This window comes from Pseudophryne corroboree, chromosome 1 (assembly GCF_028390025.1).
Source record: "Pseudophryne corroboree isolate aPseCor3 chromosome 1, aPseCor3.hap2, whole genome shotgun sequence".
NCBI lineage: Eukaryota > Metazoa > Chordata > Amphibia > Anura > Myobatrachidae > Pseudophryne > Pseudophryne corroboree.
The window spans coordinates 272270918-272295767 of record NC_086444.1 but is presented as its reverse complement, the minus strand read 5'-3'; the positions used below and the strand labels follow the sequence as shown (position 1 = coordinate 272295767).

The following is a 24850-nucleotide window of genomic DNA, read 5'->3' as shown; positions in this document are numbered from 1 at the left end:
CTAGCCATGAACATAGGCCAGGGCCTCAGCCGTTCCTTGCCACTCCGTGTGGTAAATGGCATATTGGCAAGTTTACGCTTCTCCTCCGACGATTTTATTTTAGATTTTTGAGTCCTTTTTTTACTGATATTTGGTGTTTTGGATTTTACATGCTCTGTACTATGACATTGGGCATCGGCCTTGGCAGACGACGTTGATGGCATTTCATCGTCTCGGCCATGACTAGTGGCAGCAGCTTCAGCACGAGGTGGAAGTCGATCTTGATCTTTCCCTATTTTTGGAACCTCAACATTTTTGTTCTCCATATTTTAATAGGCACAACTAAAAGGCAACTCAGGTAAACAATGGAGATGGATGGATACTAGTATACTTATGGATGACGAGTGACTGCCGACACAGAGGTAGCTACAGCCGTGGACTACCGTACTGCGTCTGCTAGTATAGACTGGATGATAATGATATAAAAAATATATATATATCACTACTGCAGGACAGGTATATATTATATAATGACGGACCTGCTGGACACTGTCAGCAGACTCCTAAACTACTAGTATGAAGAAGATAGAAAAAAAAACCCCACCACAGGTAGGTATACAATTATGGACGAGCACTGCCGACACAGAGGTAGCTACAGCCGTGGACTACCGTACTGCGTCTGCTAGTATAGACTGGATGATAATGATATAGAAAATATATATATATATCACTACTGCAGGACAGGTATATATTATATAATGACGGACCTGCTGGACACTGTCAGCAGACTCCTAAACTACTAGTATGAAGAAGATAGAAAAAAAAAACCCACCACAGGTAGGTATACAATTATGGACGAGCACTGCCAACACAGAGGTAGCTACAGCCGTGGACTACCGTACTGCGTCTGCTAGTATAGACTGGATGATAATGATATAAAAAATATATATATATCACTACTGCAGGACAGGTATATATTATATAATGACGGACCTGCTGGACACTGTCAGCAGACTCCTAAACTACTAGTATGAAGAAGATAGAAAAAAAAACCCACCACAGGTAGGTATACAATTATGGACGAGCACTGCCGACACAGAGGTAGCTACAGCCGTGGACTACCGTACTGCGTCTGCTAGTATAGACTGGATAATAATGATATAAAAAATATATATATATCACTACTGCAGGACAGGTATATATTATATAATGATGGACCTGCTGGACACTGTCAGCAGACTCCTAAACTACTAGTATGAAGAAGATAGAAAAAAAAACCCCACCACAGGTAGGTATACAATTATGGACGAGCACTGCCGACACAGAGGTAGCTACAGCCGTGGACTACCGTACTGCGTCTGCTAGTATAGACTGGATGATAATGATATAAAAAATATATATATATATCACTACTGCAGGACAGGTATATATTATATAATGATAGACCTGCTGGACACTGTCAGCAGACTCCTAAACTACTAGTATGAAGAAGATAGAAAAAAAAACCCACCACAGGTAGGTATACAATTATGGACGAGCACTGCCGACACAGAGGTAGCTACAGCCGTGGACTACCGTACTGCGTCTGCTAGTATAGACTGGATGATAATGATATAAAAAATATATATATATCACTACTGCAGGACAGGTATATATTATATAATGACGGACCTGCTGGACACTGTCTGCAGACTCCTAAACTACTAGTATGAAGAAGATAGAAAAAAAAACCCACCACAGGTAGGTATACAATTATGGATGAGCACTGCCGACACAGAGGTAGCTACAGCCGTGGACTACCGTACTGCGTCTGCTAGTATAGACTGGATAATAATGATATAAAAAATATATATATATCACTACTGCAGGACAGGTATATATTATATAATGATGGACCTGCTGGACACTGTCAGCAGACTCCTAAACTACTAGTATGAAGAAGATAGAAAAAAAAACCCCACCACAGGTAGGTATACAATTATGGACGAGCACTGCCGACACAGAGGTAGCTACAGCCGTGGACTACCGTACTGCGTCTGCTAGTATAGACTGGATGATAATGATATAAAAATATATATATATCACTACTGCAGGACAGGTATATATTATATAATGACGGACCTGCTGGACACTGTCAGCAGACTCCTAAACTACTAGTATGAAGAAGATAGAAAAAAAAAACCCACCACAGGTAGGTATACAATTATGGACGAGCACTGCCGACACAGAGGTAGCTATAGCCGTGGACTACCGTACTGCGTCTGCTAGTATAGACTGGATGATAATGATATAAAAAATATATATATATCACTACTGCAGGACAGGTATATATTATATAATGATGGACCTGCTGGACACTGTCAGCAGACTCCTAAACTACTAGTATGAAGAAGATAGAAAAAAAAAACCCCACCACAGGTAGGTATACAATTATGGACGAGCACTGCCGACACAGAGGTAGCTACAGCCGTGGACTACCGTACTGCGTCTGCTAGTATAGACTGGATGATAATGATATAAAATATATATATATATCACTACTGCAGGACAGGTATATATTATATAATGACGGACCTGCTGGACACTGTCAGCAGACTCCTAAACTACTAGTATGAAGAAGATAGAAAAAAAAACCCCACCACAGGTAGGTATACAATTATGGACGAGCACTGCCGACACAGAGGTAGCTACAGCCGTGGACTACCGTACTGCGTCTGCTAGTATAGACTGGATGATAATGATATAAAAAATATATATATATCACTACTGCAGGTATATATTATAATATAATGAATGACGGACCTGCTGTACACTGTCTGTCAGCAGAATGCGTTTATAGAATAAAAAAAAAAAAACACCACACGAGTGTTTAACTTTTTCAGGCAGACAATATACTGGTGGTCACTGGTCAGTCACACTGGCAGCAAAAGTGTGCACTGTTATGTACTCCTGCTATAACTGCTCCCCAGTCTCCCCCACAATTAAGCTGTGTGAGCAGTGAGCACTCAGCACAGTCAGATATACATAGATGATATTATCAATCATGCAGCACACTGAGGCTGAGCACAGATATGGTATGTGACTGTGTATCGTTTTTTTTCAGGCAGAGAACGGATTTTAAATAATAAATAAAACTGGTGGTCACTGGTCACTAGTATAACTATCAGCAAAACTCTGCACTCTCTGAGTACTCCAGTCCTAATGCTCCCCAAAATTACTAAAATTAAATTACTAGTAAATCAAGTGTCTCACTCTCTATCTAAACGGAGAGGACGCCAGCCACGTCCTCTCCCTATCAATCTCAATGCACGTGTGAAAATGGCGGCGACGCGCGGCTCCTTATATAGAATCCGAGTCTCGCGATAGAATACGAGCCTCGCAAGAATCCGACAGCGGGATGACGTTCGGGCGCGCTCGGGTTAACCGAGCAAGGCGGGAAGATCCGAGTCTGCCTCGGACCCGTGTAAAAAGGCTGAAGTTCGGAAAGGTTCGGATTCCGAGGAACCGAACCCGCTCATCTCTAATTGTAATACTTGCAGGGCCAATTGCCTTATAGAGCAAGTATACTTTACAGGGCTCCAACCCCCTAACAATGCCAAGCAGAGCACAGCCAGACAGCCAGTGCTGCTGATCTCACAGAAATTGAAACCAGACAACCTTTGCATTGCTAGAGAGTGCACCTAAATTAATCATTCCCCTGACATAGCCACTAGACAGCCCTTCTTACCCCTACAAATGGTGCCCCAAAAGGGGATCTAAACTCACCACCATGCCTACACAAATGCCATCTAAATCTCTAAATATCTCCTTCAAAACCAAAACTAAGCCCTCATCTGTTAAATGAATACTGTCTGCATGAAACAAGCGGGTGTCCCTAAACATAATCTGTGAGTGCTCTATAATGAAACCTCTCAGACCAACACTCTCCGAGACACAAGAGCATCCGCTTTTCTCCTAGCCTTATCCATCTTCACCCCCAGGCAAATCACCTCTCCATATCAATCTGGGTACAATACATGACCACACCAGGAGATACACCATGGCCACCAGCTCAAAACTGTCTGCAGATCTTCCAATATCCTATAATGGAGGTCCAAGGACAATCTGTAAACGCAGTCTGCTGACAGTGTCCACCAGGTCCATTATACTGTATATAGCAGTACGGTAGGCCACTGCTGTACCTACCTCTGTGTCTTCAGTCACTCGTCGTCATACATAAAGTATACTATCCATCCATCTACATTGTATACCTGTGGTGTCTTTTTTTCTTTATACTATAAACGCAGTCTGCTGACAGTGTCCACCAGGTCCATTATACTGTATATAGCAGTACGGTAGGCCACTGCTGTACCTACCTCTGTGTCTTCAGTCACTCATCGTCATACATAAAGTATACTATCCATCCATCTACATTGTATACCTGTGGTGTCTTTTTTTCTTTATACTATAAATGCAGTCTGCTGACAGTGTCCACCAGGTCCATTATACTGTATATAGCAGTACGGTAGGCCACTGCTGTACCTACCTCTGTGTCTTCAGTCACTCGTCGTCATACATAAAGTATACTATCCATCCATCTTCATTGTACACCTGTGGTGTCTTTTTTTCTTTATACTATAAACGCAGTCTGCTGACAGTGTCCACCAGGTCCATTATACTGTATATAGCAGTACGGTAGGCCACTGCTGTACCTACCTCTGTGTCTTCAGTCACTCGTCGTCATACATAAAGTATACTATCCATCCATCTACATTGTATACCTGTGGTGTCTTTTTTTCTTTATACTATAAACGCAGTCTGCTGACAGTGTCCACCAGGTCCATTATACTGTATATAGCAGTACGGTAGGCCAATATGGAGAACAAAAATGTGGAGGTTAAAAAAATAGGGAAAGATCAAGATCCACTTCCACCTCGTGCTGAAGCTGCTGCCACTAGTCATGGCCGAGACGATGAAATGCCATCAACGTTGTCTGCCAAGGCCGATGCCCAATGTCATAGTACAGAGCATGTAAAATCCAAAACACAAAAGATCAGTAAAAAAATGACCCAAAAATCAAAATTAAAAGCGTCTGAGGAGAAGCGTAAACTTGCCAATATGCCATTTACGACACTGAGTGGCAAGGAACGGCTGAGGCCCTGGCCTATGTTCATGGCTAGTGGTTCAGCTTCACATGAGGATGGAAGCACTCAGCCTCTCGCTAGAAAAATGAAAAGACTTAAACTGGCAAAAGCACAGCAAAGAACTGTGCGTTCTTCGAAATCACAAATCCCCAAGGAGAGTCCAATTGTGTCGGTTGCGATGCCTGACCTTCCCAACACTGGACGGGAAGAGCTTGCGCCTTCCACCATTTGCACGCCCCCTGCAAGTGCTGGAAGGAGCACCCGCAGTCCAGTTCCTGATAGTCAAATTGAAGATGTCTGTGTTGAAGTACACCAGGATGAGGATATGGGTGTTGCTGGCGCTGGGGAGGAAATTGACTAGGAGGATTCTGATGGTGAGGTGGTTTGTTTAAGTCAGGCACCCGGGGAGACACCTGTTGTCCGTGGGAGGAATATGGCCATTGACATGCCTGGTCAAAATACAAAAAAAATCAGCTCTTCGGTGTGGAATTATTTCAACACAAATGCGGACAACAGGTGTCAAGCCGTGTGTTGCCTTTGTCAAGCTGTAATAAGTAGGGGTAAGGACGTTTACCACCTCGGAACATCCTCCCTTATACGTCACCTGCAGCGCATTCATCATAAGTCAGTGACAAGTTCAAAAACTTTGGGTGACAGCGGAAGCAGTCCACTAACCACTAAATCCCTTCCTCTTGTAACCAAGCTTCTGCAAACCACACCACCAACTCCCTCAGTGTCAATTTCCTCCTTACCCAGGAAAGCCAATAGTCCTGCAGGCCATGTCACTGGCAAGTCTGACGAGTCCTCTCCTGCCTGGGATTTCTCCGATGCATCCTTTAGTGTAACGCCTACTGCTGCTGGCGCTGCTGTTGTTGCTGCTGGGAGTCGATTGTCATCCCAGAGGGGAAGTCGGAAGACCACTTGTACTACTTCCAGTAAGCAATTGACTGTCCAACAGTCCTTTGCGAGGAAGATGAAATATCACAGCAGTCATCCTGCTGCAAAGCGGATAACTGAGGCCTTGGCAGCCAGGGTGGTGAGAAACGTGGTTCCGGTATCCATCGTTAATTCAGAGCCAACTAGAGACTTGATTGAGGTACTGTGTCCCCGGTACCAAATACCATCTAGGTTCCATTTCTCTAGGCAGGCGATACCGAAAATGTACACAGACCTCAGAAAAAGAGTCACCAGTGTCCTAAAAAATGCAGTTGTACCCAATGTCCACTTAACCACGGACATGTGGACAAGTGGAGCAGGGCAGACTCAGGACTACATGACTGTGACAGCCCACTGGGTAGATGTATTGCCTCCCGCTGCAAGAACAGCAGCGGCGGCACCAGTAGCAGCATCTCGCAAACGCCAACTCGTTCCTAGGCAGGCTACGCTTTGCATCATCGCTTTCCAGAATACGCACACAGCTGAAAACCTCTTACGGCAACTGAGGAAGACCATCGCAGAATGGCTTACCCCAATTGGACTCTCCTGGGGATTTGTGGCATCGGACAACGCCAGCAATATTGTGCGTGCATTACATCTGGGCAAATTCCAGCACGTCCCATGTTTTGCACATACCTTGAATTTGGTGGTGCAGAATTATTTAAAAAACGACAGGGGCGTGCAAGAGATGCTGTCGGTGGCCAGAAGAATTGCGGGCCACTTTCGGCGTACAGGCACCGCGTACAGAAGACTGGAGCACCACCAAAAACACCTGAACCTGCCCTGCCATCATCTGAAGCAAGAGGTGGTAACGAGGTGGAATTCAACCCTCTATATGCTTCAGAGGATGGAGGAGCAGCAAAAGGCCATTCAAGCCTATACATCTGGCCACGATATAGGCAAAGGAGGTGGAATGCACCTGACTCAAGCGCAGTGGAGAATGATTTCAACGTTGTGCAAGGTTCTGCAACCTTTTGAACTTGCCACACGTGAAGTCAGTTCAGACACTGCCAGCCTGAGTCAGGTCATTCCCCTCATCAGGCTTTTGCAGAAGAAGCTGGAGACATTGAAGGAGGAGCTAAAACAGAGCGATTCCGCTAGGCATGTGGGACTTGTGGATGGAGCCCTTCATTCGCTTAACCAGGATTCACGGGTGGTCAATCTGTTGAAATCAGAGCACTACATTTTGGCCACCGTGCTCGATCCTAGATTTAAAACCTACGTTGTATCTCTCTTTCCGGCAGACACAAGTGTGCAGAGGTTCAAAGACCTGCTGGTGAGAAAATTGTCAAGTCAAGCGGAACGTGACCTGTCACCATCTCCTCCTTCACATTCTCCCGCAACTGGGGGTGCGAGGAAAAGGCTACGAATCCTGAGCCCACCCGCTGGCGGTGATGCAGGGCAGTCTGGAGCGAGTGCTGACATCTGGTCCGGACTGAAGGACCTGCCAACGATTACTGACATGTCGTCTACTGTCACTGCATATGATTCTCTCACCATTGAAAGAATGGTGGAGGATTATATGAGTGACCGCATCCAAGTAGGCACGTCAGACAGTCCGTACGTAAACTGGCAGGAAAAAGAGGCTATTTGGAGGCCCTTGCACAAACTGGCTTTATTCTACCTAAGTTGCCCTCCCTCCAGTGTGTACTCCGAAAGAGTGTTTAGTGCCGCCGCTCACCTTGTCAGCAAATCGGCGTACGAGGTTACTTCCAGAAAATGTGGAGAAGATGATGTTCATTAAAATGAATTATAATCAATTCCTCCGTGGAGACATTCACCAGCAGCAATTGCCTCCAGAAAGTACACGGGGACCTGAGATGGTGGATTCCAGTGGGGACGAATTAATAATCTGTGAGGAGGGGGATGTACACAGTGAAAGGGGTGATGAATCGGACGATGATGATGAGGTGGACATCTTGCCTCTGTAGAGCCAGTTTGTGCAAGGAGAGATTGATTGCTTCTTTTTTGGTGGGGGCCCAAACCAACCAGTCATTTCAGTCACAGTCGTGTGGCAGACCCTGTCGCTGAAATGATGGGTTCGTTAAAGTGTGCATGTCCTGTTTATACAACATAAGGGTGGGTGGGAGTGCCCAAGGACAATTCCATCTTGCACCTCTTTTTTCTTTCATTTTTCTTTGCGTCTTGTGCTGTTTGGGGAGTATTTTTTTGAAGGGCCATCCTGCGTGACACTGCAGTGCCACTCCTAGAAGGGCCAGGTGTTTGTGTCGGCCACTTGGGTCGCTTATCTTAGTCACACAGCTACCTCATTGTGCCTCTTTTTTTCTTTGCGTCATGTGCTGTTTGGGGAGTATTTTTTTGAAGGGCCATCCTGCGTGACACTGCAGTGCCACTCCTAGATGGGCCAGGTGTTTGTGTCGGCCACTTGGGTCGCTTATCTTAGTCACACAGCTACCTCATTGCGCCTCTTTTTTTCTTTGCGTCATGTGCTGTTTGGGGAGTATTTTTTTGAAGGGCCATCCTGCGTGACACTGTAGTGCCACTCCTAGATGGGCCAGGTGTTTGTGTCGGCCACTTGGGTCGCTTATCTTAGTCACACAGCTACCTCATTGCGCCTCTTTTTTTCTTTGCGTCATGTGCTGTTTGGGGAGTATTTTTTTGAAGGGCCATCCTGTGTGACATTGCAGTGCCACTCCTAGATGGGCCAGGTGTTTGTGTCGGCCACTTGGGTCGCTTAGCTTAGTCACACAGCTACCTCGGTGCAAATTTTAGGACTAAAAATAATATTGTGAGGTGTGAGGTGTTCAGAATAGACTGAAAATGAGTGGAAATTATGGTTATTGAGGTTAATAATACTATGGGATCAAAATGACCCACAAATTCAATTATTTAAGCTGTTTTTTAGGGTTTTTTGAAAAAAACACCCGATTCCAAAACACATCCGAATCCGACAAAAAAATTTCGGTGAGGTTTTGCCAAAACGCGTTCGAACCCAAAACACGGCCGCGGAACCGAACCCAAAACACAAAACCCAAAAAATTTCCGGTGCACATCACTAATAATAATATAGTACCTAACAATACCAGAAAGTTAAAAAAAAAAAAATTGCTTTTATTCATATGCACATCTTTTATTACACCAGTACTGTAATTATTTCAGAATTTTATTAGTGAATGGTGGATATTATATTACATAATTAGGTGCTGTTATATGGTCTTCTGGGAATTTTTGTAGACTGGATTTTCAGCGAATGTACCTTTGAAATTATATTAATTAATTTACATTTAGGATAGAATATTTAGATTAACTCAACGATTATTATTATTATTAATATTATTATTATATATTATTTGCACAGATGATGTGGACACTCAGACCTCTTCGTTTGTCACCTTTTGCTACTATTGCATTAAAGTGGTAGGATTATCCACGACTGGCCACATTACTTGCTGCCTCACATCTGTCATGTGACACCATATTTGGCCAGTAAGTATAATACCATCAATGATGCTATTAACCATATCAGTCCAACTACTTAACGTGATTATGTGCCCTTGTTATTCATTTATTGATGTTCAATATATAACTAACATTAACAGGATGTTAGATGAATTGTATCTACAGCATGCATGTGACACTGTGCGGTGCCACTGCTTTGCACGGAGCATAACACTGTCAATCACTGTATGCTGTGAGATACTATGCTGTGATCAGACTACTAAAAGCTATTTGAGTGATGGAGACTGTTTATTTTAGCACGATTTTATCTGACATATAAGTTACAAGTACCTTCAGAATGCCAGGGTTGGTTCTCAACCAAATTGATGAGATCTAAAGGTCAGCATCATTGTCTATCAATATTTAAATTTGCTTTGTACATCAAAGATAAGGTTAAAAGGTCTAAAGAAAGAAGGATTGTGACAAGAATTTTGAAAATTATGTAACAATCTCTTATCCTGATCTGCATCCTATTGATAAATCCTTATCATATACATCCAGTGTGCTTTCTTTGCAGAGATGAGTGGTTCAAATTCCTTGTAATCCGAGCTGCTAAAAAATTCAGGGATCTGAGGGGCAGATGTATTAACCTGTAGAAGGCATAAGGAAGTGATAAACCAGTGATATGTGCAAGGTGATAAAGGCACCAGCCAATCAGATCCTAACTGTTAATTTACATATTGAAACTGATTGGCTGGTGCCTTTATCACCTTGCACATATCACTGGTTTATCACTTCCTTATGCCTTCTACAGGTGAATACATCTGCCCCAGAGTCTTACCAAGCTAAGACTTTTTCCTAACAGACTCGGATTCCACTTTGAGGCAAAATGTCATCCTTCTGTTGTCAGATTCTCGTTGCTGCCAGGACTTGGCACAATTTCACTCTCAGGCACGCTACTGTATGTTGCGCTGCTGTATTGGCTGTGCTGTGTCAGACTCCAGACTTACAAGTGGCTGTGCTCTGTGTATATTCAGTGCATAGGGGACACACTGCTGTATGCTGCGCAGTAATTTGGCTGTGAGGTGTCCATCTAAAGTGGCTGTTCACAAGCAGCTGTATATTGTGTAGTATTACTTTATATGCAGAAGGCTGGTTATCATCCACCAAAATTCAGTGCTATATATTCTTTCATTTGTCACCGGTATTTATGCTCTTCCCTCCACTTTTAGTCACATTAATGTCATATGTATGAGGTGTAAATCCTCTCCATTATCCATTACTATTAAACAGGTCACATTTAGACTCGTGTTGAGATACCATCTATTTGTGAATAGTCTCCTCCTCAAAATGGAGCCACAACATGATGTGATTTAATACCAAATATAACCTGGTATGTATTCGAACTTCTTCACACCACCTGTTCAACCCACCTATCCTCTTTCGTGAGTTTAAAGTAAATGATATAATTTCTCCCATTAGGTTTTTTTAAACCCACTTTTAACCAATACAGAATAGAGGTGTTTATATTTCATCAAGTTACTTCTACCTCATTATCTGAGCATTCGGTACGTATGATTGTAGCGAATCATATGCATTATCTAGGAATTGGCACTATTGATATAATTAGTCATTTTATTCTATCATTTAGATTTTGCACCCCTGAGGAAGTCTCTTAAGGGACGAAACACGTTGGATCTATCTATTGTTATACATTGATGTTGCCCAGTGATTGTATATCAACAAAGAAATACATAAACTATTGAATGTAAAGCCGAAGAAATCTGAAGACATCTCTGTTAAACTGTACAGATGCTCTATTTATTAATATGAATACATTTTACTTGAATAAAAATTGTGAATTTTATTGTATAGCAATTTTAAGATACTATTTCAACAGTACTTCGGAATCTAGCGCCCTCTGATCCGTTTTGTATATGTTTGTTTGGACCTTGACTAACAGGAGGTTCTTCTAGAGGTGCTGCTTTAGATCCTCAAGTAGCCCAATTGGGTATCCTTTCCTGTCCATACATATCTCCTGTTAGCTACCCTTCTGCAGCTGTGAGATGCCCATCTGCTTAGATAGGACCAAGAGGTCCCAAAAAGCTAGAAATATATTCATGGAGGAAGAACAGGTGGTTCAGTTTGAGGAAGATGAAGATGAATACTATAGTTATTTAAATTCCTTTGGTACGATATAATTACTTTAGAGAAATAACTAGAAGTCGGCAGCATCCCTAGGGGTTTAAGGCTATCAAAATCACCCACGTTTGGAGGCAGCAATATGCCGTTCCTTAAGATCTGGAATTAAACATTGGATGAATGATCGGCCAAATGAATGAATCTGATTATCAATGATCGAAAAAGCGAAATAGGCTCCAAGATGAGATAGCCAAAATTGAGTCAGCAGTTACCAAGTTTGAGGAAAGTGAGGAGTACCAGAGGGACATTAAGGACTTACAGTATAAGATAGACAACCTAGAGAAAGAAATTATCTCTAGGAAACAAACATTTTTTAAGAGACAAAAGGGATTATGCTTGTGGTCAAGTCCACAATCAGCCAAATATGAATAACCAAGCTGAAAAGAACTATAACTATAGAAAGTTCACCTCTAAAGTTGAAAATCCACAGAACCGTGAACATTATAGACGAGAGTCATACTATGAGTTCACCTACAATAAACAATATTTTCAACCCTGGAGACCTTTCGAGCAATATGGGAACATCAGATAGATGAATACTCAGGGGGCTACAGACATCAATGTATAAGGATCCCCTCCAATTACAGCAGGAGAAATGAGAGGTACGGTGACGATAATAGATATGAATTATTTAGATCACCTACTCCCGAAGCAAGACAACGTCTTCATTTCTTAGGAGACAGAATGGAGAAAAGACCCTCTTTACCACAAAGACAATGGAAGGAGGATCTGTTTACATGGTTAGATTCCCCACAAGGCCTCAAAAGAAGTTTTGGGGGAAAGGAGGAGCAAGAAGAAGGGGACAGATCCCCAAAGAAAAAAAGAGGTTATGCGACACAAGAGAGCACCAAACAGGATCATTAACAACTCTGAGAAGAAAATTTCAATAACTGAGCATTCAGTATTAAAGAAAGGTCTTAAGTTCGCTCCAGACCATCTCCTTGATAAATCTGATCTGTTCATAGACCTTAATAAATTTATACGTAATCTCACTATTCAAAGACATTTTTTTTTACTTGAGACTTGAAACTTGTCAACCTGTTAAATCAAGACCATTCGTAGCTCCACCATCTCACTTCTATCCTGTAGAGTCCAGAGGTAGCCACCTTGATATATTTTTTGATTCTGTGAAAGACGATTTTAGAAAAATTAAAACATAAGGTATTCCAGCAATCTCAATCCACAGGAAAAATAAGCCACTAAAGCATTAAAGAGGGCAGAAAACATCACTATCAAACAAGCTGATAAGGGGGGTGCCGTTGTAGTGCAAGACAGACAGACAGACGTATATGGATGAATTGGATAAGATCTTGTTAGACGAAAATACCTACAAATCATTAAGTGAAGATCCTACAAATGAGTTTTATGAACAACTCTATATACTCCTTAACAGAGGACATAACGAAGGTTGCCTGTGTATTGAAGAATACAACTACCTTCTAGTGAAATTTCCTAAGACCCCTATCTTCTATCATATTCCTAAGGCCCATAAAAACAAAGACCACCCTCCAGCAAGACCTATCATTGCCGGCATAAATTCATTAACTTCGAACCTCTCACATTATGTGGATTTAAAACTACTACCTCATGTTCTAAAGAACAGGTCACACCCTAAAAATTCAACATCCATCCTACAAAAAAATCAAAGACCTGGTTTGGACTTCAGGAATGACCTGGCTGACCATCAATGTTCAAGCCCTCTACTCTTCTATACCCCATATAAAGGGAATAGAAGCCATCAGAACCACACTAGAGATTAACCAATGGTCTGATCAGAGAGAGATTGCATTCATTGTTGACTGCATTCGCTTTATTTTAGAACACATCCATTTTGAATACAATGGCAAATTTTATCTTCAAACACAAGGAACAGCTATAGGGACAAAATTTGCCTTATCCTATGCAAATCTCGTTATGAATAGATGGGAAGAAAACTCTGTGTATGGCTCAAAATATGAAGAATACATCATCCTGTACCAATGGTACATCGACGATGTTATCATTATTTGGCAAGGTGATCCTGAGAAGATTGATGAGCTTATGGCCTACATCAATGCCAACAATGACAATCTACGGTTAACCCCAAAAAAGGATAAATCCACCATTGAATATCTGGATTTGTAGTTAATCAGCACACCAGGAGAACTAATACAAACCAGGACCTTTTTCAAACCAGTCGATGCAAACAGTTATATCCCCTATTCAATAGTAGCAGAGAAATGGGGAACTCAAAATGTGCGCAAGGCAGCTTTAACTGGTAGTGATTGTCTAATAGGGTGTCACCACACCCCACAAAAACAGAAATTGCAAAAAAAAGAAGGCAAACTCTTCCAGTATAAGCGCCCTAATAAATAACAGAACACATATAACATGTACGTCCCTTATCAGTTGTAGATGTGTTGTTTCTTCAATTTCTTAATCATCAGAAGGTTCAATGTTGATGATTTGATCTCGATGTTTTTATGTAAAAACAAAAAATTAAACATACAATGTGTGATATTGTTTTGTGCAATCCTCTTTTATATGTAGAAAACAGTCCTTGTTCCAACAGGGGTGGAAAAAACACCAGAAAGAATAGTCTATATGAGGTGCGTACCCCAGACTCACACTAAGGGAGAGTGTTCGTGCACATAAAGGTTTCTTTATATTTCTTCACCCCTTCTGTGGAGCCTTCACCAGCTAACATGCAAGGAAATGCATACCTAAACTCACTTAGAGATATAGAGGTATCTTTTTCCTCTATAATTACAGCAATTATGGTGCATACCACACTCATGAGAAATAATGCAAAGACGTTCCTATCCGGGTTTCTTTTCATTTTCAAATCCACACCCGTCTTAGATTTAGGACCAGATGTATAGTTGAATATTTTAAAAATATAGATGAGTCAAGTATATAAAGGTATCTTTTCCCCTATTGTTACAGTGAAAGGATGCGTACCACACTCACACTAAAGGAAGTAGAGATATTCGCATCTGGGTTTCTTTTTGTATCCACACCCGTCTCAAACACAGGAACCAGGTGTCAATTTTGATGGTCCCAAAACAAAGAGAAAAGGATGTGCCGCTCAATCCGTATCTTTTTTTTTTAAGTTTATTATACACAAAATTCCCATAGTTGGGATGTATATAAAAAAATACAGACAAAAAATCGACAAACATCCATATAAAATATCAACAAAAATGCTTCTTAAAAAATCATTAAAAACATAATCTGCACCAATACAAAATGTCCGGACTTCATAATTTGCAGATAAATGATAAGAATCAAAAATACCTCAGTCGTTGTCTATCAAAGTTGAAAAGAGGTTTCACAGTGCCCAGTGGTTGTCGACGCGTTTCGGCTCAACAGGAGCCTTCCTCAAGACATCTTCAACTTTGAATATCCCCTATTCAAGTTGCCAACCATGCGACTTGCAAAAAAGGAGTTCCCTATTCCCAATTCCTTTGGGTCAGAAGAAATTGTAGCAACCTCAAAGACTACTGGATTCGGTCACAAGTTCTATATGACCGTTTTATACAAATATGGTATGACCAATCTTTAATTGATTATGCACGGTCGAAAGTCTCTTCACGAAATAGAGAAGATCTTCTAATGTCCAGACCTAAAAAAAAGAGGGATTGGCAACACAGAACTTTTATCACACAATTCAACAAAGAAAACTCTCTCATGCGTAAAGTCTTGGACCATCACTGGGGGGGATCCTTTTGAGAGACCCCATTCTAGGGCCGCACCGTCCACCGAGACCAAATTTGGTCTTTCATAGATCTAGAAACCGTAAAAGTATCCTGGCTCCAAGTAAATTACAACTGAAAAAAACCTTACCTCCTGTGAATCAGAACTTTCTAACATCCAATAGGACAGGTTGTATAACTTGCAACCGATGCATTTACTGCAAATTTTTAGACTGGACTAAGTTCAGCGACAAGTTAGATACTGGCAGGATGTATACGCTAACTAGTCTAGTGACCTGCAAATCAGAATATGCTGTATACAAAATCACATGCAGCTGCAAATTAAGTTCTGTAGGGAAAACCAATAGACAGATCACAATCCGAATACAGGAACACATGCGCAATATAAAAAAATAAAGTTAAAACTCATAGTCTACCCCGTCATTATGCTGAAAGGCATAAATCAGAGGTCAATCCATCCATTTTCCAGTTTACGGTTTTAGAACATATCAAGGAACCGATAGGAGGTGGTAGCAGAGATTTGAACCTAGCAAACAGAGAAAGTTTCTGGATTTTTACCCTAAGTGGGACATTTACTAAGCAGTGATATGAGGGGAGAAGTGAGCCAGTGGAGAAGTTGCCCCAACAACCAATCAGCAGCTCTGTATAATTTTATAGTATGCAAATTATAGATGTTACTGTAGTGCTGATTGGTTGTCATGGACAACTTCTCCACTGGCTCACTTCTCCGCTCTTATCACTGCTTAGTAAATGTCCCCCTTAATTACTTAACCCCTTGTGGTCTGAATGAGGGCATAGATGTAGACCAATTTAATTGTTAGCTGTAGTACATCCTCTCTAACATTAGCAATGCTCTTAATTCATTACATGATATGATATATATTTCCATCTTTACAGTAATAGAGGATTTGGTGAGTCTTTATAACATATATCTATCCTAGAACTATAGTATCTTTTGCTGAAATTGTAAATATGAGAGCATTGAAAATCACATGGTTATTGATACTTACATTTATTCTCTTTGTCCCTTGCCATTTTCTCGTTATATCCACTGTATTTTAATCACTATTATACTTGTTTAAAAGGACAGGGAATATTTTTATTTTTCCTGATCCCCTTCAGACGATAGATCCGATTACTATTGCCCATATGCTTTTGAGTGGTCTTTCCCCTTTTTTACTTTACCGTCTACTCAGTTATTGGTCTATGTAATGTATAGGGTTGGTCCCAATGAATTTGTAATTAGAAGGTATCTTCATCGGTAAGCACCTATTTGTAGATATTGCTCTATGTTTTTCACACTATTTAAACCAGATACAGTCTTTGGATACTAAATTATGTATATGGATACTTACCTCCCCATTATATTACTTACCTCTCCTGCTCCATCACAGGCATAATTATTATCCATCACTGACTTTTTTACTGGTCTGGTCTTGACAGACACTGATTTCCGTTTCTATGCAGAATAACACATCACTATTTAATGATTCATGCTCACTCTATGCACTGGCCCTGAATCTTTCTCCTGCTATTAGATATATTTGAGCCACTTTATTCTGGTTAAGACTGCTCCAACTGTATAATTTAGGAATTATATTCCCTAAACTCATTATTTTGTTTAATCTCATGTATAATACTATATAATAGTGCCATTTTATAATAGAGCCAATCTTATAATCTAAAATTTTTTTTTATTAGTAATCACTTTTGTTAATATGTAAAATAGATGTATGGAACGCATATATATTATATTCCTCTACTATGGAATGCATACCAAAAATACGTCATACCCCCATTATTTATTTATTTATTATACTGGTCCATGAGGCTGTCTATCAAGCCAGTAACTCCTCCCCTTCTATTTACTCTATTGGAGTTCTTTCCCTCTCCAGGAGCGCAATCTAGGTAGCTTGCACTACACAGGAAGTCCAGCTGGATGAGTGGAATGCATAGCCGGAAGTTACATGGCGCATACCGGAAATGCATTCCACCGTCTTTTTAAACACTTTACTGTGCTTCCCACACATTATATTCACTACTCAAACGTATTTATGCACCCAAACGCTTTGTTGGCTTCATTGCATTGTATAAATAGGACATCTCCTTTAACTCCTTATGCCCTCTCTTTGCATATAATCAACATAACCCATTAAAAAGTATAAGAGGAAATGACATCATAGTAGTGCTTCCAATTCTCCCTCTCAGTAATCCACTGAACTCTGAAAGGCGCACACTGTCCCATTGTAAGTATCAATAGGGGTTTTTATTTTTATTTAATTTCACTGCTCCCATATATTGATAACTATGTTGTTAAAATTAGAATCCTTTTATTAAGGCTCTTCTTATGACTATGTATCATCATTAATATAAATATATTTTTGTAAGGAATTATGTATATGCTATAACAGTATTTTATCTTACTATCATACATACTCTAAAGCTTCCGTCTGCTGAAATCAGCCTGTTGTTGGATATATATATATATATATATATATATATATATATATATATATATAGCTATATATTTTTTCTACTATATTTTTATCATGTATTTTGTCACTAAATATTGTTCGATATAAAATTGTTCTATGTATAAATTTACTATTCTTTTGAACATGTTAATTATTGCCAAGTTGATGAATATGAGCTTTCAAATATTCTTATACTGAAAATTTATTAATTGACTGTTTTAGGCATATTAAGTTTATTACTTTACATGCAGAAGGCTGGTTATCATCCACCAAAGTTCAGTGCTATATGTTTTTTCATTTGTTACCAGTATGTATGCTCCTCCTTCCACTTTTAGTCACATTAATATCATATGTATGAGGTTATGTGTAAATCCCCTCCATTATCCATTACTATTAAACAGGTCACATTTAGACCACCCGTGTTGAGATACCATCTATTTGTGAATATAACCTGGTATGTATAAACAAAAAATAGTCAGTAACCCAAGGCGCAAACACACTTGTGCAGCCACTTGAGGATGAGAAGGGCCACTTCACCCTTATAGAAAATACAATGCAAAAGAAAATACTCAAGAATATAGCGCTCAGTGATGTTTCGTGATATTAGCAATATGTACAGTATATATAATACTTAATGTCCATATGCAGAGAAAAAGTCCCAAATCCAGATATCTTTCCTTCAGAAGCTGTTATTCCGTTCTGAGGGGGGATAGCCTCCTATTCGCGTGTGTATCTCATGACGATATGGAATATAAAGTAATAAAACATCATGGTGCAGTACATCCTTAAGGTGGCAATACGATGTATATTATTATTATTATTGATCCACTGAAGCGTACCCCACTCACAGTGTTATATGTAGCTATCCTCACGTAAAGGTATCTTTATCTGTCACATATAATGATGCGTACCGTACTCACTTGTCCAAAGATGTTGATCCTCACATAACGGTTTCTTTTAACAGAGTATCCAAAAGCATCCCCTCCTCCCATGCAGAGAATGTGGGAATATCAATATATTTTAAAAGGGCATTTTATTAATAAAAATTTAAATATTATATACAACTGGACAAGTGCCACATATGTATGATCCTCCGTGGGGTGAAATATAATTCACAGGTAAGGCCGTCGGCCGAAAACAGCAATTACCAGTCTGATGTTGTAACAATTCCAACCTCAAGGGAGAAAAACAATGTGTCTCGCCTGCACTCTTCCAACGCATTTCTACCCTTTATCAAGGAACAAGAGTGCTAGTACAACAAGGATATTTAAACCCAACCACCGGAAATTTATACAAATAAGCATTTAATTTGGAAAACGGGTTGCCATGGCAACGCATCTCCACGTGTACCCAGCATACCCTGCGTTGTAATTGATGTTTACTATTTCCTGTATATCAGACAGGTATCCCATACTACGGGATACTTCCGCCCTTACATTGATCTCATTTCCGCTGCACGTCTCCATGGAAACTTATCTACATGGTGACGCGCTCCATTGCCTCGATTCCCAGTCTAGCTTCAGTGTTCCATACTACGGGACACTTCCGCCCATCAATGTTGTGATTTCCGCCATGCATCTCCATGGGAACCAGGCTCCATGGTAACGCGCTTGGATACCGCAATACCGCTTATATAAATGCCTCTGATCACCCAGAAACCATGCAAATATGCTTCTACTGTAACCCATACTTTAAGTATCGTGGCCCATAGGTTCCATAGCAACCTGTCTTCTTAACCAGAAACCCATTCATAGCACATATATATCATTCCAATAATAAACATTAATTATGCTGGGTACACGATGTATAATAATATACATCGTATTGCAACCTTAAGGATGTACTGCACCATGATGTTTTATTATTTTATATTCCATATCGTCATGAGATACACACGCAAATAGGAGGCTATCCCCCATCAGAACGGAATAACAGCTTCTGAAGGAAAGTTATCTGGATTTGGGACTTTTTCTCTGCATATGGACATTAAGTATTATATATACTGTACATATTGCTAATATCACGAAACATCACTGAGCACTATATACTTGAGTATTTTCTTTTGCATAACCTGGTATGTAATTGAACTTCTCCACACCACCTGTACACCCACCTATCCTCTTTCGTGAGTTTAAGGTAAATTATATAATTTCTCCTATTAGGTTTTTTAAACCCACTTTTAACCAATACAGAATAGAGGTGTTTATATTTCATCAAGTTACTTCTACCTCATTATCTGAGCATTCAGTACGTATGATTATAGATAATCATATGCATTATCTAGGAATTGGTACTGTTTATATAATTAGTCATTTTATTCTATCATTTAGATTTTGTATTCCTGAGGTAGTCCCTTAAGGGACGAAACGCATTGGGTCTATCTATTGTCTTACAGTGATGTTGCACAGTGTTTGTATCTCAACAAAGAAATACATAAACTATTGAATGTAAATCCAGAAAAATCCTTATTTTTATGAATAAATTTTATTTGAATAAATTGTAAATTTTATTGCATAGTAATTTTAATATACTATTTGAACAGTACTTCGGAATCTAGCGCCCTCTGATCTGTTTTGTATATGTTTGTCCTGGACCTTGACTAACAGGAGGTTCTTTTAGATGTGCTGCTTTAGATCCCCACGTAGCGCAATTGGGTATCCTTTCCAGTCGATCTATATATATAATGTGTGTGTGTGTGTATATATATATATATATATATATATATATATACAGATCTATTGTTCATGTTCTTTGTTCATGTGCAGCCATAAGCCCTGTGACTCCACACGATGATCTGCCAATTGAAAAATGGATAATGATCAGTTTGGAAAAGATCATCCAAATCCTGGCGCTGCAGCTGCTGCCACTAGTCATTCACCACTTTTAATTTCTGCCACTGCAGTGTGGCAATGTTTCTTATACCCCTTTCACACCGCAGCTTATACCCGGTATTTTGCCGTTTTAACTGGCTTCCTAAACGGGTCAAGCTGCGATGTGAAAGGGTCCCCTTCAATTTACCGTTTTCAAAATACCGGTATTTTGAAACGGTAAAAAAGCAGGGTCCTACCCGTTTCAGTCCCATTTCACTGTGCAGTGTGAAAGGGTCTGAAACGGTATTTGCAAGCCCCAGAAGATGATAGGCTGTCTCCATGTGTGATGTCACCAGCCACAACCAGGAAACAGCTTGGAAAACACAGGAGACACATGAGAGAGTGGCTTTATAAACGTTTAAATGTGAAAAACACGGAAAAAAATGGCGTGGGGTCCCCCCTCCAAAGCATAACCAGCCTCGGGCTCTTCGAGCTGGTCCTGGTTCTAAAAATGCGGGGAAAAAATTGACAGGGGATCCCCCGTATTTTTAAAACCAGCACCGGGCTCTGCGCCTGGTGCTGGTGCAAAAAATACGGGGGACAAAACGAGTAGGGGTCCCCCGTATTTTTCACACCAGCATCGGGCTCCACTAGCTGGACAGATAATGCCACAGCCGGGGGTCACTTTTATGCCGTGCCCTGCGGCCGTGGCATTAAATATCCAACTAGTCACCCCTGGCCGGGGTACCCTGGGGGAGTGGGGACCCCTTCAATCAAGGGGTCCCCCCCCCCCCCAGCCACCCAAGGGCCAGGGGTGAAGCCCGAGGCTGTCCCCCCCCATCCAATGGGCTGCGGATGGGGGGGCTGATAGCCTTTGTTGTAAATGAAAAGATATTGTTTTTTCCAGTAGTACTACAAGTCCCAGCAAGCCTCCCCCGCAAGCTGGTACTTGGAGAACCACAAGTACCAGCATGCGGGAGAAAAACTGGCCCGCTGGTACCTGTAGTTCTAATGGAAAAAAAATACCCAAATAAAAACAGGACACAGACACCGTCGACAGTAAAACTTTATTACACACTGCCGACACACACATACTTACCTATGTTCACACGCCGACATCGGTCCTCTTCTCCATGTAGAATCCAGGGGTACCTGAAAATAAAAGTTCAATATACTCACCTCAGCCATGGTCCAGAGATAAATCCACGGACTTGGCAAAAAAAGAAAACGAACACCCGGACCTGCGGACCGAAAGGGGTCCCATGCTAACATATGAGACCCCTCTCCCCGAATGCCGGGACATCACGTGACTCCTGTCACTGAAGTCCCTTCAGCCAATCAGGAAGCGCTACTTCCGTGGCGCTCACCTGATTGGCTGTGCACTGTCTGAGCTGTCAGACAGCGCATCGCAAAGCCGCTCCATTACTTTCAATGGTGGGAAGTTTGCGGCTAGCGGTGGGGTCACCCGCCGGTCAGTAGCGCTTCCTGATTGGCTGAAGGGACTTCAGTGACAGGAGTCACGTGATGTCCCGGCATTCGGGGAGAGGGGTCTCATATGTTAGCATGGGCTTCACCCCTGGCCCTTGGGTGGCTGGGGGGGGGGGGGACCCCTTGATTGAAGGGGTCCCCACTCCCCCAGGGTACCCCGGCCAGGGGTGACTAGTTGGATATTTAATGCCACGGCCGCAGGGCACGGCATAAAAGTGACCCCCGGCTGTGGCATTATCTGTCCAGCTAGTGGAGCCCGATGCTGGTGTGAAAAATACGGGGGACCCCTACTCGTTTTGTCCCCCGTATTTTTTGCACCAGCACCAGGCGCAGAGCCCGGTGCTGGTTTTAAAAATACGGGGGATCCCCTGTCAATTTTTTCCCCGCATTTTTAGAACCAGGACCAGCTCGAAGAGCCCGAGGCTGGTTATGCTTTGGAGGGGGGACCCCACGCCATTTTTTTCCGTGTTTTTAACCATTCCATCTTAAAAAAAAAAAAAAAAAATTAAAAAATATATAAATAATACTTGTGCCTCCAAAAAAGACAAACCAAGTACCTAATCCCATCTAATAAAAATAGATATGCTTCAAGCTGCTGGGTTCCATCGTACGACTATCCAAATTATTAATAATGAATTAATTAGTGATTAATAATAATGTGTGGGCCAGAAAAGTCCATTTATAATGACAACCACTGTTTTCTATGGGTGAAACGGGTTCAGTGTGAAAGGTACCAAAACGGGAATGAAATGGTAATTTACTGGTTACAACATGAGATGTGAAAGGGGTTTAACTGCTCAGACCCGTTTTAAGAACCGTTTCAAATACCATTTCAAAAGCAGGTTTTGCGATGTGAAAGCAGCATTAGATGTGCTATAAACTGCAGTGTGTGTGTGCCGCTACTCTGTCGCATAGTAACCAGCCAGTCAGTGGTGCAAGTAGAAATATTTCCTTAGTGGTACTGATTGTGCAGAAAAATGGGCGTGGTCACGTGCCATGAGGGGGCATGACCACATGACACTAGGTTGAGTGGCTACATTACACTAGGGGTGTGACAACACAGCATAGTCCCTTTTCTTTGCACTCAGGAGGCAAGGCTAGAAATATATAGTAGTGCCTTCAGTATGATAGAAATACATAGTAATAATCCCAGTATAATAGATATATATTGTAATGCCCCCAGTATAATAGAAATATATTGTAATGCCCCCAGTAAAGTAGAAATACATAGTAATGCCCCCATTATAAACAGAATTACATACTGTAGTAGTACCCCCGGTATAATAGAAATATATAGTAGTGTCCCACATTACAATATAAATATATAATAATGCCCATAATAATAGACATACAGTATATATCAGAGTCCCACATTACAATAGAAATACATAGTAATGCTTATCACACACCAGGGGCAGCGGCCGCCGCGCTTACCTCTGCATGCCTGCTGGTCCTCCTGGCGGTCCTCGCCTCCGGTGGTCGCCGGGTCCCGGCGTCTGGCGGGCGCTGCTCCCGGCGGTTCCCCGGAGTGTGGGCGCCGCCATTACGCCCGGCTATCACGTGGGTGGTGGGCGGGTGACGTCGCTGGCTCCCCTCCGCCAATCAGAGGAAGGCGGGGAATTCAAAGGTGGACGCCGGATAGAGCCTGGCGCCTGAGTATCGTCTCTTCTTAGTAGTATACTTCAGTGCTCCTTTGTGCAGTGTGGCTCTCTGCTGTTTGAGCTCCAGTGTTTCCAGCATTCAGCGTGTTCCTCTGTTCCACAGTCTCCAGTGTTTCCAGCATTCAGCGTGTCCCTCTGTTTCACAGTCTCCAGTGTTTCCAGCATTCAGCGTGTTCCTCTCTTCCACAGTCTCCAGTGTTTCCAGCATTCAGCATGTCCCTCTGTTCCACAGTCTCCAGTGATTCCAGCATTCAGCGTGTTCCTCTGTTCCACAGTCTCCAGTGTTTCCAGCATTCAGCGTGTTCCTCTGTTTCACAGTCTCCAGTGTTTCCAGCATTCAGCGTGTCCCTCTGTTTCACAGTCTCCAGTGTTTCCAGCATTCAGCGTGTTCTTCTGCCTCACAGTCTCCATTGCTTCCAGCATTCAGCGTGTCTCTCTCCCCTACAAGTCAACAGTACTTCCGACATCCAGTGTGTCTCCCCGCTGTACAAACTCCAGTGCATTCAGTGTGCTTCAGCATCGCTCACAACTTTCTCATCACTCAGTGTGCTTCAGCATCGCTCACAAGTTTCTCACCACTCAGTGTGCTTCAGCATCGCTCACAAGTTTCTCACCACTCAGTGTGCTTCAGCATTGCTCACAAGTTTCTCACCACTCCGAGTGCTTCAGCATTTGCCTGCAAGTCTTCCATCATTCAGTGCGTTCCAGCATTGCTCTCAACTCCCCTTCAATAGGTGATTCTTCAGCATCGTTCTCGAACTCCAGTTGCCGTTTTGATACTGCATGAGGAAGACCTATATCCGGCCGTCCCTACTCCGGCCCAGCTGTGGTTCCTCTTCCCGACAATCGGAAGAACCCCCGAGTTCTCAACTCTCTCAACCCAGGTCAGTGACAGTATACTCGGGCCCCATGGACCCAGGGGATCGGAACACAGAGTCAAGCGCCATCCAAAATTTGGCTTCCCGAGTTCAGAGTCAAGAGGCGGCACAGGGCCAAGTGATGCAGTATCTCCAGGAATTGTCCGGCCGTCTGGATCAAATTCAAGCATCTCTAGCTTCAGTGGTTCCGGCTCCTGTTCCTGTA

General features: G+C 41.8%; 1 long non-coding RNA gene across 1 annotated transcript in view; it reads right to left on the bottom strand.

Moving 5' to 3' along the window:
* Nucleotides 1–19137, bottom strand: part of LOC135056870 (uncharacterized) — a 71142-nt gene extending 52005 nt beyond the window's left edge. The window contains exon 1 of the long non-coding RNA XR_010244090.1: nucleotides 18720–19137. This is a non-coding gene — a long non-coding RNA (uncharacterized LOC135056870). The remainder of the gene's footprint in view (nucleotides 1–18719) is intronic.
* Nucleotides 19138–24850: the final 5713 nt, after the last annotated feature.